Here is a 13,575-nt window from a genome sequence, read left to right as displayed (position 1 = left end):
TATATATATATAATTAAAATGGATCACTAGTTAATATAGCCAGCTCTCTCAGTCACCCATTTACCTCTATCATTTTGCCTGATACTCAGACTGAAAGAAACCTTTATTTCCCCCCTCTGGTAGTCTCTTTTCTCTATTATAGAGCTTCACAGCCCTCACCTGGCCTTGTCCTTTCATTCCATTGCTGCTGAATTTATTTTAGATTTATTTTAGATTCTCTTCCACCTCAAACTTCCTCTACCAAACTCAAGAATAGATACCCAGGACCTGTCTGAATAATTGTTAACCATGGATTACAGCGACAAGCTTTACCACACACATTTCAACAAAACAGCACATAGCCAAAGAATGCAAAAAAGACAGAGGTTCAGAAAAATCTTAACACCATGGACAGTGAAAATTGCAAAGCCCTAAACACTGCAATTAAACCTTGATTAAAACTGTACTGGAAAATTTTTAAGAATCGTCATAGCTCTACAACACATTTTTTTAAATTTTTAAGGAAAAAATTTTAAATATATTCTCAATAGTGCCTATTAATTTTACAAAATATTGGGCTTGTACACGCATATACGTTGGTCGTGCTTATCCTTCTGATCGTTGTTCTGTACAGCCTGTCACTGTCATTCCTTATAGCACCCCCTTTCTCCTCTCTTCTTGTCTAGAAAAGTCTCCCTTCTGCTTTCTAGTCATCTTTATCAGAGTCCACATATTAGGGAAAACCTGGTACTTTTCTTTCTGATGCTGGTTTATTTCTTCTAACATGATGGTCTCCAGTTTTATTTTCCTGAAAATGACATAAGCCCATTCTTCTTTACAGCTGAATAATATTCCATTGTGTGTCTGTGTCACAGCTGCATTATCCATTCATCTGTTGATGGGACCTAGGCTGGTTCCATACCTTAGCTACTGTGGCTTGTGTCACAGTGAAGACAGGTGTCCAGGTGTCCCTAGAGCATGCTGACTTAATTCCTTCATGTATACACCAAGGATTGGTATAACTAGATAAAATGGTAACTCTACATTTAGTTTTGTTTGGGAGATTTTTGAGTTTTGTTTTGTTTTGTTTTTTGTCTTTTTGAGACAAGGTCTCACAATGCAGTTCAGGCTGGCCTTGAGCTCACTTTGTAGCCCAGGCTGGTCTCAAACTTGCAATGATCCTCCTGCTTCAGCCTCCCAAGTGCTGAGATTGCAGGCGTGTGCCACCACACTCAGCTTACATTTAGTTTTTTGAGGAACCTCCTTACTGATTTTCATAGTGGCCATAATAATTTATGCTTCCTATGTAGAAGGGTTCCTTTTTCCCTACATTTCCTTTTTCCCTACATTTTCCTTACAAGCAGCATCCACTATTTTGTTTTTGTTTTTTCTCTTTTGCAGTACTGGGGGTAAAATTTAAGCCTTCACACTGAATTACATCTCCAGCCATTTTTAAATTTTGTGTTACTTTTCTTTTAGTTTAGAGGCAAGGACTTGCTAAATTGCCCAGGCTGGGCTCAAATTTTTGATCCTCCTTCCTTAGCCTCCCAAAGTGCTGCGATTATAGGCATGTGCCACCATGACCAATTTAAAGTGGTTTTTTTGTTGTTGTTGTTCTTGATTATAGCCATTCTGATTGGGGTCAGATGGAATCTCAGTGTAGTTTTGATTTTCATTTCTCTATTAGCTAAAAACGCTGCCAGGCATGGTGGCACACACCTATAATCCCAGCACTTGGGAGGCACAGGCAGGAGGGTCACCTTGAGTTTGAGGCCACCCTAAACTACATAGTGAGACCCTGTCTAAAAAAAAGGCTAAGCATTTTTTCATATACTCATTGGCCAGTTGTACTTCCTGTGAGAAGGATCTGTTCATTTGTCTACTGATTGCCTAGGCTATTTGATTTTTTGGTGTTCAGGGTTTTTTTTTTTTTTGCATTCTTTATATACTTTAGATATTAATCCTTTGTCAGAAAACTAGCTACAAAGATGCTCTCCAATTCTGCAAGCTGTCTCTTCACTCTACTCATTATTTACCTTGCTGTACAGAAACTTTTTAATTTGATGTCGCCCCATTTGTTGGTTCTTGCTATTGTTCCCTGTGCTACTAGAGTCCTATGTAAGAAGTCTCTGCCTGTGCCTTGGGCTTCAAGTGTGTGTTTCCTCTATGCTTTCTTTCAGCAGGCTCAAAGTTTCCGGTCTTAGGCCAATGTCTTTAATTCATTTGGAATTGATTTCTGTACAGTGTGAAAGATAAGGATTTACAAGTAGGTATCCAGCTGTACCAGCACCTTTTATTGAAGAAGCTGTCTTTCTCCCATCTATGTTTTTGACTCCTTTAGCTGTATTTGCATGGGCTTGTTTCTGTGTCTACTATTCCATTCCACTGGTTTGTGTGCTTATATTCATGCCAGTTCCATGCTCCTTTTGTTACTATAGTTTTGTAATATAATTTGAAAATTTTTGTTTAATAATGTGACCCTCAGGATACAAAATCATCATGCTCTTGGCTTGCTCTTTTTACTCAGGATTACTCTGTCTCATCTGGGTCTTTTGTGTTTCTTTATAATATTGGAACTATGTTTTCTAGTTTTGTGAAGAATGTCCCTGGGATTTTGATGGGACTGCACTGAATCTGTAGATCCTTTTGGTAATATGGCCATTTCAACAATATTAACTCTGCCAACCCATGAACCTGGGAGTTTTACAATCTTCTAATGCCTGCTTCAGTTTCTTTCTTCAAAGTTCTATTTTTTTTTTTTTTTTTTTTTGGAGAAGTTTTTTACCTCCTTAGGTTGAGTCCCAATGTTTTATTTATTTATTGTTTTGAAGCTGTTGTGAATGGAACTGTTTGCCCAATTTCTTTCCCATGTAGGTAATTATTGATGTGCAGAAAAACTATTGATTTCTTAATGTTGATTTTGTATCCAGAACCTCAGATTTTTAAATGAAAAGAAATTCACTTCAGTTTTATACAAATTGAATCCAGACAATGGGAGAATAGTTGAATATCCAGAGAGGTTGTGTTGTGCATTTGCCTGCTTTCTCTGGGCCATCTTCACCCTCACAACCAGTGGACAGGTAGCATTTAATAATTAAGACTATTTAGGTCCTCAGCTTCAGGAACCTTCCTCCTCCCATGAAGTACAGATATAGACCCATTGTTAGCAGAATACAGACCAAAGGACATTTCAGTACCAATCCTCTCTCTCTCTCTCTCTTTCTCCCTCTCAGTCTCTCAATACAAAGAAATTACATCTTATGGTTCAAAACTAACATTAAATACTACAGCAAAAAATATTTTCCACCTCATCCTCTTCTATTAATCTAGTTCCCAAGTTTCTTCCAGATGAACTACAGATAACAATTTCTTGTTTATCTGGCAAGAGATTGTGTGTGTGGTGTGTGTGGGGGGGTGTCACATTTAAGTCTATATAATCAGCATATATTTCAAATGACATTTCCAGAAACCTGTTTTGTCATTGTTTGACAGTACTGGAGATCAAACCCAGGAACACTGTATCACTGAGTTACATCTCTAGTCCTTTCTGTTCAATTTTTTATTTTTAAAGTTTTAAGACATGTCTTACTAGGTTGCCTAGGTGGGCCTTGACCTTGAAATCCTCCTGCCTCAGCCTCCCAAGTAGCTAACTAGGATTGGCGGTTCCTTCCAAGGAAACCTGATGGTTACCACTCTCCTACATATCTACCAACTTTGTGTTTTGCCCTCGCTTGCAAAGAGTCTGTGACTCCATGGTCAGCACAACCCATTCCTTTAATTGTGATCAGTCCGAAACAAAATGTGGCGATTTTCAGTTAAATGATCCTAAATATGTGGTCCAAATTTGTAATGACTTAATAAAAAGATTTAAAAAGTCAGAAGTATCAGTTATATGAGATATATTGTACCTATATTACGTTAGCCATATTATATTAATCTTTCATTACACTTTGTATTTTATTATTGCTATTAACCAGCACCATGTAGTTTATTGGGTCAGAGTCTCTGTACCTGGAAGATCTATGCAAAGAAATCGCCCAGCTCCCACCTTACCCCTTCTCCGCTCTTCCCGGGGCTTCTTGGGCACTTATTTTGGGGAGTCCCAGCTAAACAATTTCCTGATAACTGAAAAGACAGACAAGTGTGTGGCTTGTTGACAAAAGCCTAGGTAAACAGAAGCCAGAAGAGGGAAAATTTCCCAGAGGAGAGAGTTCTTATCTTCTTATCTCTAGTTTTTACACAGCAAAGGATCCATAAAATCAAGGAAAATTAGGAAGCAAAGTCCACCTCGTTTAGTTTGTAAACCAAAAGACAGGGAGGAAAGTAGCTGAGAAAAGTTGCACAACCCACAAGACAGCATGGAGGGCGAGGCAGTGAGCAGCAGGAGCACAGGGACTGCTGGGGGCAAGTGGAGCGAAGGACGCTTTAAAATTGAACAGCCTCGCTGAGAGAGCTCAGAGGCTACTTGAAAATCTCTCACTGCCATTATGATTCTTATTTTCTTTCCCCTTGCTTCCTGTTCAGGGCACTATCAGATGTAATTATTTTTATTCTGGGAACAGCCAGTTCAACAAGTTTGCTTCTCTGGGGAGTAGGTACCACGAGCATAATCTCTGTACCACAGAACAAGTGGTAGAAAGGGTCAGTTAGCAGCCGGCTCGGACTTGTGAGCGCTGCCCAGAAACCAAACTACACACCCACAAATGCGTCCTGCAGGAAGTAACCTGAAACCCTGTGTGCACAGGGCCCCACACTCAACTGCTTTTAGTGAGTTACACAGTTATAGACACATGGCCTTCCCCAGTGACTTAGCTCATGCCTGGATGTCACACTTAACAAAGAGCTCCCGCCTCTGGCTATAATAGGACTTCCTATTGTACCAGGTTCTTGAACCAGGTTTTTACCATTGCTTTTATTTGTCACAGGTAGTTTAAAGACTTGGGTAATTAAACATCTAGCAGCCCAATGGATCTAGATCACAGAGGTAAATGTTTAGGGAGGTGCACTCAGAGAAATGGCTCTCTAGGTATTTGTACAATAAGCTCCTTCTAGTGTTTACAATTTGGCTAGAGGCGTGTGTGCTACAGTGGTGCATCCAGGATAAGGTACACACACCTGGGATACCACATACCCGTGAAAGCCTACACAGGAAACCTGGCCACGTTTTCATGCATCAGAAGGTGCTCACATCTGCTTGTGGCAGTGTTCCTCTCTGTACCACTTTTCTCCCTGTGGTGCACACTCAGTTGCCACACGGCTTTCCTGGCCCACTCTGCACCAAGCTACAAAAAGGAAGGTCTTGACCTTTCAGTCATCTATTAGAAGAAATGCCCCTGGACAACATTTCTGCAATAATATTTAGATAGCACCTTTAAAAACTGTATGTCAGCTAGTGTTTCTTCTCTTAGCTGGACTGTAAAATACTTAGCTATATAAAGCATGATCCCACAGCTAGTGTCATGCAAACAACATTTAGAGCATTGAAATCAAGGATCTAGCGCAGTTATGAAATTGTTATTCTGGTAACTTGCTCAACAGTTACCAAAGATGTTTGTATTTAGCTTCCCAAAAGTTTGCAGAAACCTACATGGACGGTGCGCCAAATCTCTTCAGCCAAGATTCTATGGAAAACAATATTACTGCCTCTTTTATGGTGGTTCATCCTTGATTTTTCTCTTCTCAGTTACTTTGGGGTTTTTTGCTGAGCATTTTTAAAGATATGCATTCTGCACAAAGTAATCTGAAGACCTGAATGCACATTTAGCTCCCCTCTCAAACTGAGAATCCAGAGGGGGAAATAATACGATGAGGAAGGAGAGACAAATAGGAAGAGAAAAAAAATAACTGGAAGAGAATGGGAGTGAACTGGGGGTGAAGGGTGCCCCTAAGCGTTTGCCTGTCTGGACACCCCAGAAGTCAGTGACTATAGCTATAACTGAACTGAACAGCAACATTAGCTCTCTGAATGGTTACCCATACTTGCAAGTACAGTGCCACACTCTATTTCTGTGTCTGTTTTAATGCACACAGAGGGTTCTATTTATAAGAATACAACTCTTAAAAGAAAAAAGAATACAACTCTTATTAGTGACCTTTCTGTTTAGCACAGTATCATTTCCCAGACACAATCAGCAATTTACCCAGAAGTTTCCAGAAGAAACTCATCTTACCTAAAAATATCTATATATAAGATTTTAAAGATCTGGCTGCTACAAACTGTGCTGCTATGAACATGGGTGTGCATCTATCACTGTGGTATGATGTTTTCAGTTCTTCTGGGACAGCACCCAGAAGGGGAATAGTTAGGTTAAATGCAACCTCTAATCCTAGTTTTTTGAGGAATCTCCACACTGATTTCTACAGTGGTTGCACCAGTCTGTACTCCCACCAACGGTGGAGAAGGGTTCCTTTTCCCCACAGCCCCTCCAGCATTTGTTACTGGTTTGTTTCTTGATGATGGCTGATGGAGACCACTATGTGGAAGCTCTGAGCAGGACTTATATTAACCAATTGGCTTTCCATGTTTACTTGTGAGCCACTGGTCCCTACTGAGGCCTGTAATGGTGGGTGAAGCCATGGGGCTCCAAAGGACAAGACAAGGCCACAGCTGAGGACTTTTGGCTCCAACCCCAGTTAACTAAAAGGAGACTCTAGCCATCTCACTCTTGTGGTGAAGGTCTTTCTGGAGATAACATAGTTTTTTTTAAATTAAAATAAAGTATTACTTGGGGAAGTCCTTAGAGAGATTTTTAAGTCCTGCCCAGATTTTTGCATTTTCTTCAGTATCTCCCTCCTTTGTTTGAAAACCAAATAAATATGGGCCACCCAGGTAAGGTCTTGGTCTTAACCCAGAGAATCTTGAATTCTGTGAGAGGGCTGAACCCTCCCTGGAGCCCTAAATTCATTTCAACTGTCTCATTTATCTAAGCCTTCACCATCCACTCATTTGGGAGATTGTAGGCCTGATCAGCCTGCAATAACTAAAGGTTCTTAACCCGATACTTGGCACCCAAGCAGGGACTTATAAATGACAGCCATTCTTAGACCATACTCATAAGTGAAATAAGTCAGACTCACATGTGTAAACATCATACTGTCTTCCTGGTATGAGAAACTGAAAGAGTGAATAAGGACCAAAATAGTCAATAGATATTGTGAAATGGGAAGAAATTGTTTGAAAGGAAAAAGGAACTAGGGTGGGGGAAGGGGGAAAAGAAAGAAGGGAAAAGGGAAAAATTACAAGATAGTTATACTACTAGTTTCCCTTAGTTCATTGAAAAGAAAGGTTTGTGCTAATATTGTTTGGAGAATTTTTTATGCCCATATTTGTACTCTGAGTAACTACTTTGAAGATAACAATATGCAATGTATTAACTATTATTATTCTCCTATTATTTTATTATGAAATTTTGTTTTATTTTTTCCATAAAATAAAAAAAGACTTTAAAAATCCAGCTCCTTGCCAGGTGTGGTAGCGCATGCCTGTAGGCCCAGCACTGGGAGGCTGAGGCAAGAGGATTGCTGCAAGTTTGAGGCCAGCCTGGGCGATATAGTGAGTTCAGGGGAAGCCTGAACTATACAGCAATTTCAAAAATACAAAAAAACAACCAAACAACAACAACAAAAAAATCCAGTTCCTCTTCCTAGACTTCTCTTGCCTGCTTCTGTAGTGTTAAAAATTTCCCAACTGACGTCAGAAAAACATGTGGCCCTGTTCCAGGGAAGAGGATTTAATCTGTCCCACCACCCTTCCCATCAGCCTCACAGTCTGCTTCTCACTGCATGTCCCTCCTGGCCATGTTCTTTATAGACACAGAGAAGAGCCCCACCCTCGCGGCTGGACGCCACCCTGGGTCAAGGGAGTCACCAAGGGTCCTGGGCTCTGGGATACAGAACTCAAAGACCTACAGTCGGGAGGGTAAGACAGTGGCAGGGGGAGCCCCCAGAAGGAGAAAGTCTGTCTTGCTGCACCTCAGCCTTCTCTTCTCCTCCCGCTCTCTTCTTTACTTCCAGTCTGTCTAGAAATACACCTCACTGATTGGTCTGAACATATTAAATCAGTAGCAATATTGAGAAGAGCCACTCAGATCTAGGGGACTCCAGAAATATCTCTAATATCCTATAAAACAAGCTGTCCTTCCTCTTTTTAGGTCTCATAAACTTTTATTAAACAACTACACTATGCCAGAGATTGTAGCAGGCCCTTCCAGGCAAAGGAGGAAAGGCAGAAAATGAGGAACTGGGTGATGAGGGATTGGGTTATGAAGTAGCTGTGTGAAAAAAAATAAAACAAGGCGCATAGATGGACAGCATTTTACACCCAGGTCAGGTCTTTTACTACAAACCAAATGTCGCTGACACTATTAGACATACGTATTTGTCATTCAAATGAACAACACCAACAGTGTCAAGAAGGAGCCACGTCAGAATCCAGAGTCATGGAGCTGAGGATATATATAGCTCAGTGGCAAAGTGCTTGCCTGGCATGTACAAGGCCCTCGGTTCAATCCCCAGCTTTGCAAAAACAGACAAAAGAAGTATCAAAAGTCATTGAAACTAAAAGTTACCAACTAATACACTATAATTTGGAAAGAACATAAAATGTCCCTTGTGTGTTATTTAATGTCCTCATAGGGACACAGAGTATATTCCCGTCTCCATCTTTAAAGTATATTTTGAAAATGCGGTAGAACCAGAATTATTTTCAATAATTATGGAATCTTGGATTTATTTTCTTGTGTTTCTCTCTTCTGTTTTTTGAGTGAAGAAGCCCAGTCCCTAAGACTAGCAATCCTTTACTGCAATCCCAAGAGCTAGGAAAGATCCTGAAATACCAGAGGACAGAGCACAGACCCCCCTGCCCCAGCCTGGCTCTGTCAGGCACCCAGTGCTGCCTTGCTATCGAAAGAAGCTCATGAGGGGACAGAGAGAGAACAGGAGAGCACACTGATGAGGAGCCTTCCTAAGTCCACCGCAGCAGACTGGTGCGGGCAGCTTGCCTTGTGCGCAGGGTGTCTCCCAGCGGGATGAGGCTGGGAGCAGAGGAAGTGCTTCGGTTCTCCTGCCTTGCTCAGGCACTAAGGGACTGTACTGGTTCCAATTTTCACCCTCTCCAACCTTCTGGGAGACCCAGGGCATGAAGTGAACCCTGAAACTCTGGGGAAAGAGGTTCTACTGCGCTGCCCAGGATTTCCAAGAGCAACAATAAGGCTGAGCATTATCGGCTCTCCTTGCTTCTGGTTTTCACCTGTCTAGGAATTCCTGAAGCACATGTGATACACGGTCTAGCTGAGAAAGCCTAATTTCTATCCTGGCACCTCATGAAAGTTTACTTTGTACAGGAACAAAGTGATTGCAAGACAGATAGGCTAGGTAACTTCTAGGTAAGATGACACCAACACTCACCAGCACTCATACCCAAACTGCATCAGATTTTAAATATGATGACACAAGTAGACATATCTTATTTCCTCAGAGGTGTTATACAAATTCAAAATGTTTTATTCATATTACAATTATTCTATTTTTTTTATGTTACCACTTCTAGAACCTTCCCATCTCAAAAGCCCAGGAATAATGTATCTTAAATTAGATATTCTTCTGTTGATTATATTCTCTTCCTGGATCCCTAAATAAAAACAGTCTCCTCAGGCTCCAGTTTCCTCAGCGCAGAACAAGGGCTACGAAAAAGAGGGAAAGCCAAACACCCACACCCACACCTGCTGTATACACAGTGCCTCTCATCCCCGCTCTCGTCCTGCAGTCTCCCTTTCCTACCTGATCAGCACACCAGCGAGACCTCTAGGAGCTGCCCGGGCCTTGAACGACTTCTTCTGTCATTCAAGCTCTTCTTGCCACTGCTCTCAGCCACATCGCATTGCCAAGGATTTCCATGGCCGCGCTCCCTCGTTGGGATTCATCCTAGGCTTTTCCTTCTAGGGGCACTTTCGGTTCTTTAAAGCTCCCCTGGCAGATTTCCCCATAAGTGAGGAGATCTGTTTTGTTTTCTGACCAATCTTCCAGCCTGTTCTGGCGCACTGCCCTCTGGCAGAGAGGAGGGCCCAAGCTGAGAAAAACAGGTGGACAGTCTACACAAGATTGTAGGAACACACACACACACATACACACTCACGCTTTCTCGCTCTGATAAAGGAGCCCCAGCCCAAGCAGGCAGAGACACAGATGGACAGATTTCACAAGCAGGAAATCCACTCAACTGCCCTCTGCCTCAGTGCTGTGTCATGTGGGGTGTGCCCCAGAAAAGGTCCTGCGCACACACCACACTCAGGTAAACAATAACAAAGGCCTGGGACCATGGAAAGGAGGCCCTGTGGGAACCGCTCACCACCTCACTCTGTGTAGCCAGGAGTCAAGAGGAGCCTCCCTCCTCCGGGAGCAGGTCAGCAGGTTCTGTGTAGTCTAGGAGCTGCAGAAGGTGGCGTCACCCAGATTTGGTGCTGTAACAGTCAGGGTTGTGAAGTTCTACTTGTGGTTTGGTGGGTGATTCACAGAGCACCCAGTCATGACACCTGACCTTGGCATTCCTTTTCTTCCTACTCTAGGGGTCAGGAGACTTGCAGCTCTCCTGAGGGCAGCAAAGAGCAGCAGGAAGTGAGTCACACCCACAGAAGGGGCAGGCCAAGGAGCCATCCCACAATCACTTATCTCACCTCACTATTTTCTGACACAGGCTCTCAAAATCCAGGGGCTTTCTTCTCCTGAATCTTCCTACCTGTCTCAGGGCAGCTTCATTGTCTATACTTACCCTGATCCTGCCCACAGCTTCCTACCGTGTAGTGGTAAGAAAGAGAGCTTTCAAGTTCAGCTTTATTCAAATCCCCCTTCTAACACTCATTCTCACTTTCTATAAGGTATTTTCAGTTTCTGAGTTTCCGTTTTCCCATCCAGAAAGTAGTGATGATGACATCTATCTTCCAAGGTTGTTGAGAGTTATATGGCATAATTCGTGTAAATTACCTACTAGTATATTAGCACTGCAAACTATAAATCTTCGTCCTTCTCCTCCTCCCTTCTTTCTTCATCTGGCTCACAAGATGGGAGGTAGTCACATAACCACATTGATCAAATGAACATATATAGCTGGGTGTGGTGGCACACACCTGTAACCCCAGCACTCTGGAGGCTGAGGTAGGAGGATCACCATGAGTTCAAGGCCATCTTGGGCTACATAATAAGCTCAAGGCCAGCCTGAACTACAAAATGGGACCCTGCCTAAAAAAATATATATATATGTATATATATATATATATATAATATATTATATATTATATTTGGTGATCCAAGCATATGCATTCCTGCATGGGATGAGGGAGTTAAAGTAATTATAAAGTTAATTTTTTTCATTAATTCTTCATAGTTCACCAAGGTTTGACCTGACAACTTAAATATTAAAGCTGATAGTCAATCTCTGAATTTGAGCACCATGTTAAGGAAGAGAGATTTAAACAGGATGGATGAAAGGGCATAATGCTGTAAAATAAGGCATAAAAATGGAAAGAATGCTTCAGGGGAGGAAAGGGGTTAGGAAAAAAATAGAGAAGTAGAAGAGGAGGAAGAGATTAGAAGCAAGGCTGGAGGACAAAGGGGGATCATGCAAACTTTGGGAAACTGGTACAGTTTATTTCCTCCCCTGAACAGTTGAAAGAATGCAGTGGTATATTAATTAACCAGGGAACAGTATCAGCACCTGGCCCATTTCTCCTGTGTCTAAAATTCTCAAACTGGAAGGTCAGTGTATACGGATAGCAGCAAGAGAAAGGAAAATAGGAAGGAATGTCATCATCTAGGCAGGCCAGGGGCAGTCCTGATGAGACTTTCAGGCCGTGCTCAGGATTGCTTGTTTCATTCTAGGCACCTCTGAAGTGCCTTAGGTAGAGAGTTACATGAACTGCTTCGTATTTGAAAGTTTATTGTTAGGAATAGTACTCAGCAATAAGAAGGAACAAAGTATTGATAAATGCAACAGTTAGGCGGAGCTTCAGGGCACTATGCTGAGTGAGAAAAGCCCACATGCTGTGGGATTACATTTATGCAATATTTTCCAAAACGACAAAATTAGAGAGACAGAAAATACTAGACCGGTGGTTGCCAGAAGAAACAGGGAAGGAATAATAATTACAAAGGAGTAACACAAGAGAATTCCTTTATGGTGCCAGACAACTCCGTACCTTGATTCTTTAATTTTTTCTTTTTGGTACTGGGAATCAAACTCACAACCTCGCGCTTGCCAGGCAGGCGCTGTCCACTGAGCTAAATCCCCGGCCCCTTGATTCCTTAATTTTGATTACTGCTGCCCCACAACAACAGTCTCAAGAGCACACATCCTTCCTTCACGGCATTGGCCTAAATGTGGATGAAATCCCATTCCTCCTAATACAAGCGCACAAAAAAATGTAATTGTCAAGAGATTTACTAAATGACAAGACAGGAGCATTAGGAAATAAAATTAATGAGCAAAAAGTACAGAGAGCAAGTGTGGATGTGTGTATTTTCCTAAGTAGTAGACATTTGTTGTTCTATTACATCTGTCTTGTTATCTTGATATATCCACACTGTGACCCAGCAGGTGCCTAATCTCTGTCACCTGTTTTGTCTTTTTTGGGGGGTGTCTAGAAATTGAACCCAAGGCCTTTGCACTGAGCTACATCCTCAGACCTTTTATTTTTTATTTTAAGGCAAGGTTTTACTAAATCGCTAAGTTGTCCAGACTGGTCTAGAGCTTGTGATCCTCCTGCCTCAGCCTCCCAGAATGCTGATATTACAGGCATGTACCACCACACCTTGCCTAGCTTTCTCATCTTTCAAATTGGGTACGAAATATATTATTCACCTCAAAGAGTCATTGTAAACCAAGTGTGATGGTGCCTGTAATCCCAGCACTCAGGAGGATGAGGCAAGAATATTACCTCAAGTCTGAGGCCACCTGGGGCTACCTAGTAAATTCAGGGCTACATAGTAAGTTCAGGGCCATCCTGAACTATATAGGGAGACTCTGTCTCAAAAAACAAAACAAGAACTTCCGGGAAGATGGTGGAGTGGTAAGCAGCAGTGAAAGAACCTCTCTGAAAATCGCCATCCAGACACTGAAATATAGCAACACAAGGAAGACAAGATGGAGGGAAGTGGGTCCCCTGGAACCAGGAAGAATCAAAAGAAAGAACTAAGCCCACAGGGAGAGCAAAGAAAGAAACTTCAATGAAAAAGAGGTAGCCAGTGGAGCCTTCTCCCTGAGTCTCAACTCACTGCATGAGAGGAGCGGTTCAAACCTACAGATACAGTAACCCCAGTGGCCTCCACAGAGAGATGCAGCAGTGGAGGGGAGCAGTGGACATGAAGGACTGCACTAGCTGGGGGTGAGTGCTGAGCGCTTGGTCATCCTTTGGGAGAGAGTGACTGGCCGGGAACCATCTTGGAGAGGGGCTGGCTGAGCTCAGAATCAGAAAAGCTGCTGGGCCCCCTAGTGGCTCCCAACTGAGTCCATGGCCACGGGAGATACACTGATGGCTGCAGGCTGCACGGGTCTGGTATCAGCCTCACAGCCAGAAACCAGCCTGAACTTCAGGGGAAATAAAGGTG

General features: G+C 42.3%; 1 protein-coding gene across 8 annotated transcripts in view; it reads right to left on the bottom strand.

The window, feature by feature from the left end:
• The window catches only part of Styk1 (serine/threonine/tyrosine kinase 1), a 61,120-nt gene that overhangs the window by 14,804 nt on the left and 32,741 nt on the right, over nt 1-13,575 (bottom strand). The window contains exons 1-2 of one of the 8 annotated variants that reach the window (XM_013511636.1): nt 10,325-10,534; nt 9,757-10,045 (exon numbers count right to left, since the gene is read on the bottom strand). The exons of 1 other annotated variant lie outside the window; for it this stretch is intronic. The gene's annotated coding sequence lies outside the window, so the exon portion shown is untranslated. Of the gene's footprint in view, nt 1-4,027; nt 4,105-9,756; nt 10,046-10,111; nt 10,265-10,324; nt 10,535-13,575 lie in introns of those variants that run through there. 6 more of the 8 variants (XM_013511640.1, XM_013511638.1, XM_013511637.1 and 3 more) reach the window with 6 other exon arrangements.

The sequence above is a fragment of the Chinchilla lanigera genome, unplaced genomic scaffold, assembly GCF_000276665.1.
Source record: "Chinchilla lanigera isolate Chin_1 unplaced genomic scaffold, ChiLan1.0 scaffold00012, whole genome shotgun sequence".
In the NCBI taxonomy this organism is placed as follows: Eukaryota; Metazoa; Chordata; class Mammalia; order Rodentia; family Chinchillidae; genus Chinchilla; species Chinchilla lanigera.
Note: the sequence above shows the minus strand (reverse complement) of the source record. Positions and strands in the feature narration are given on the sequence as shown.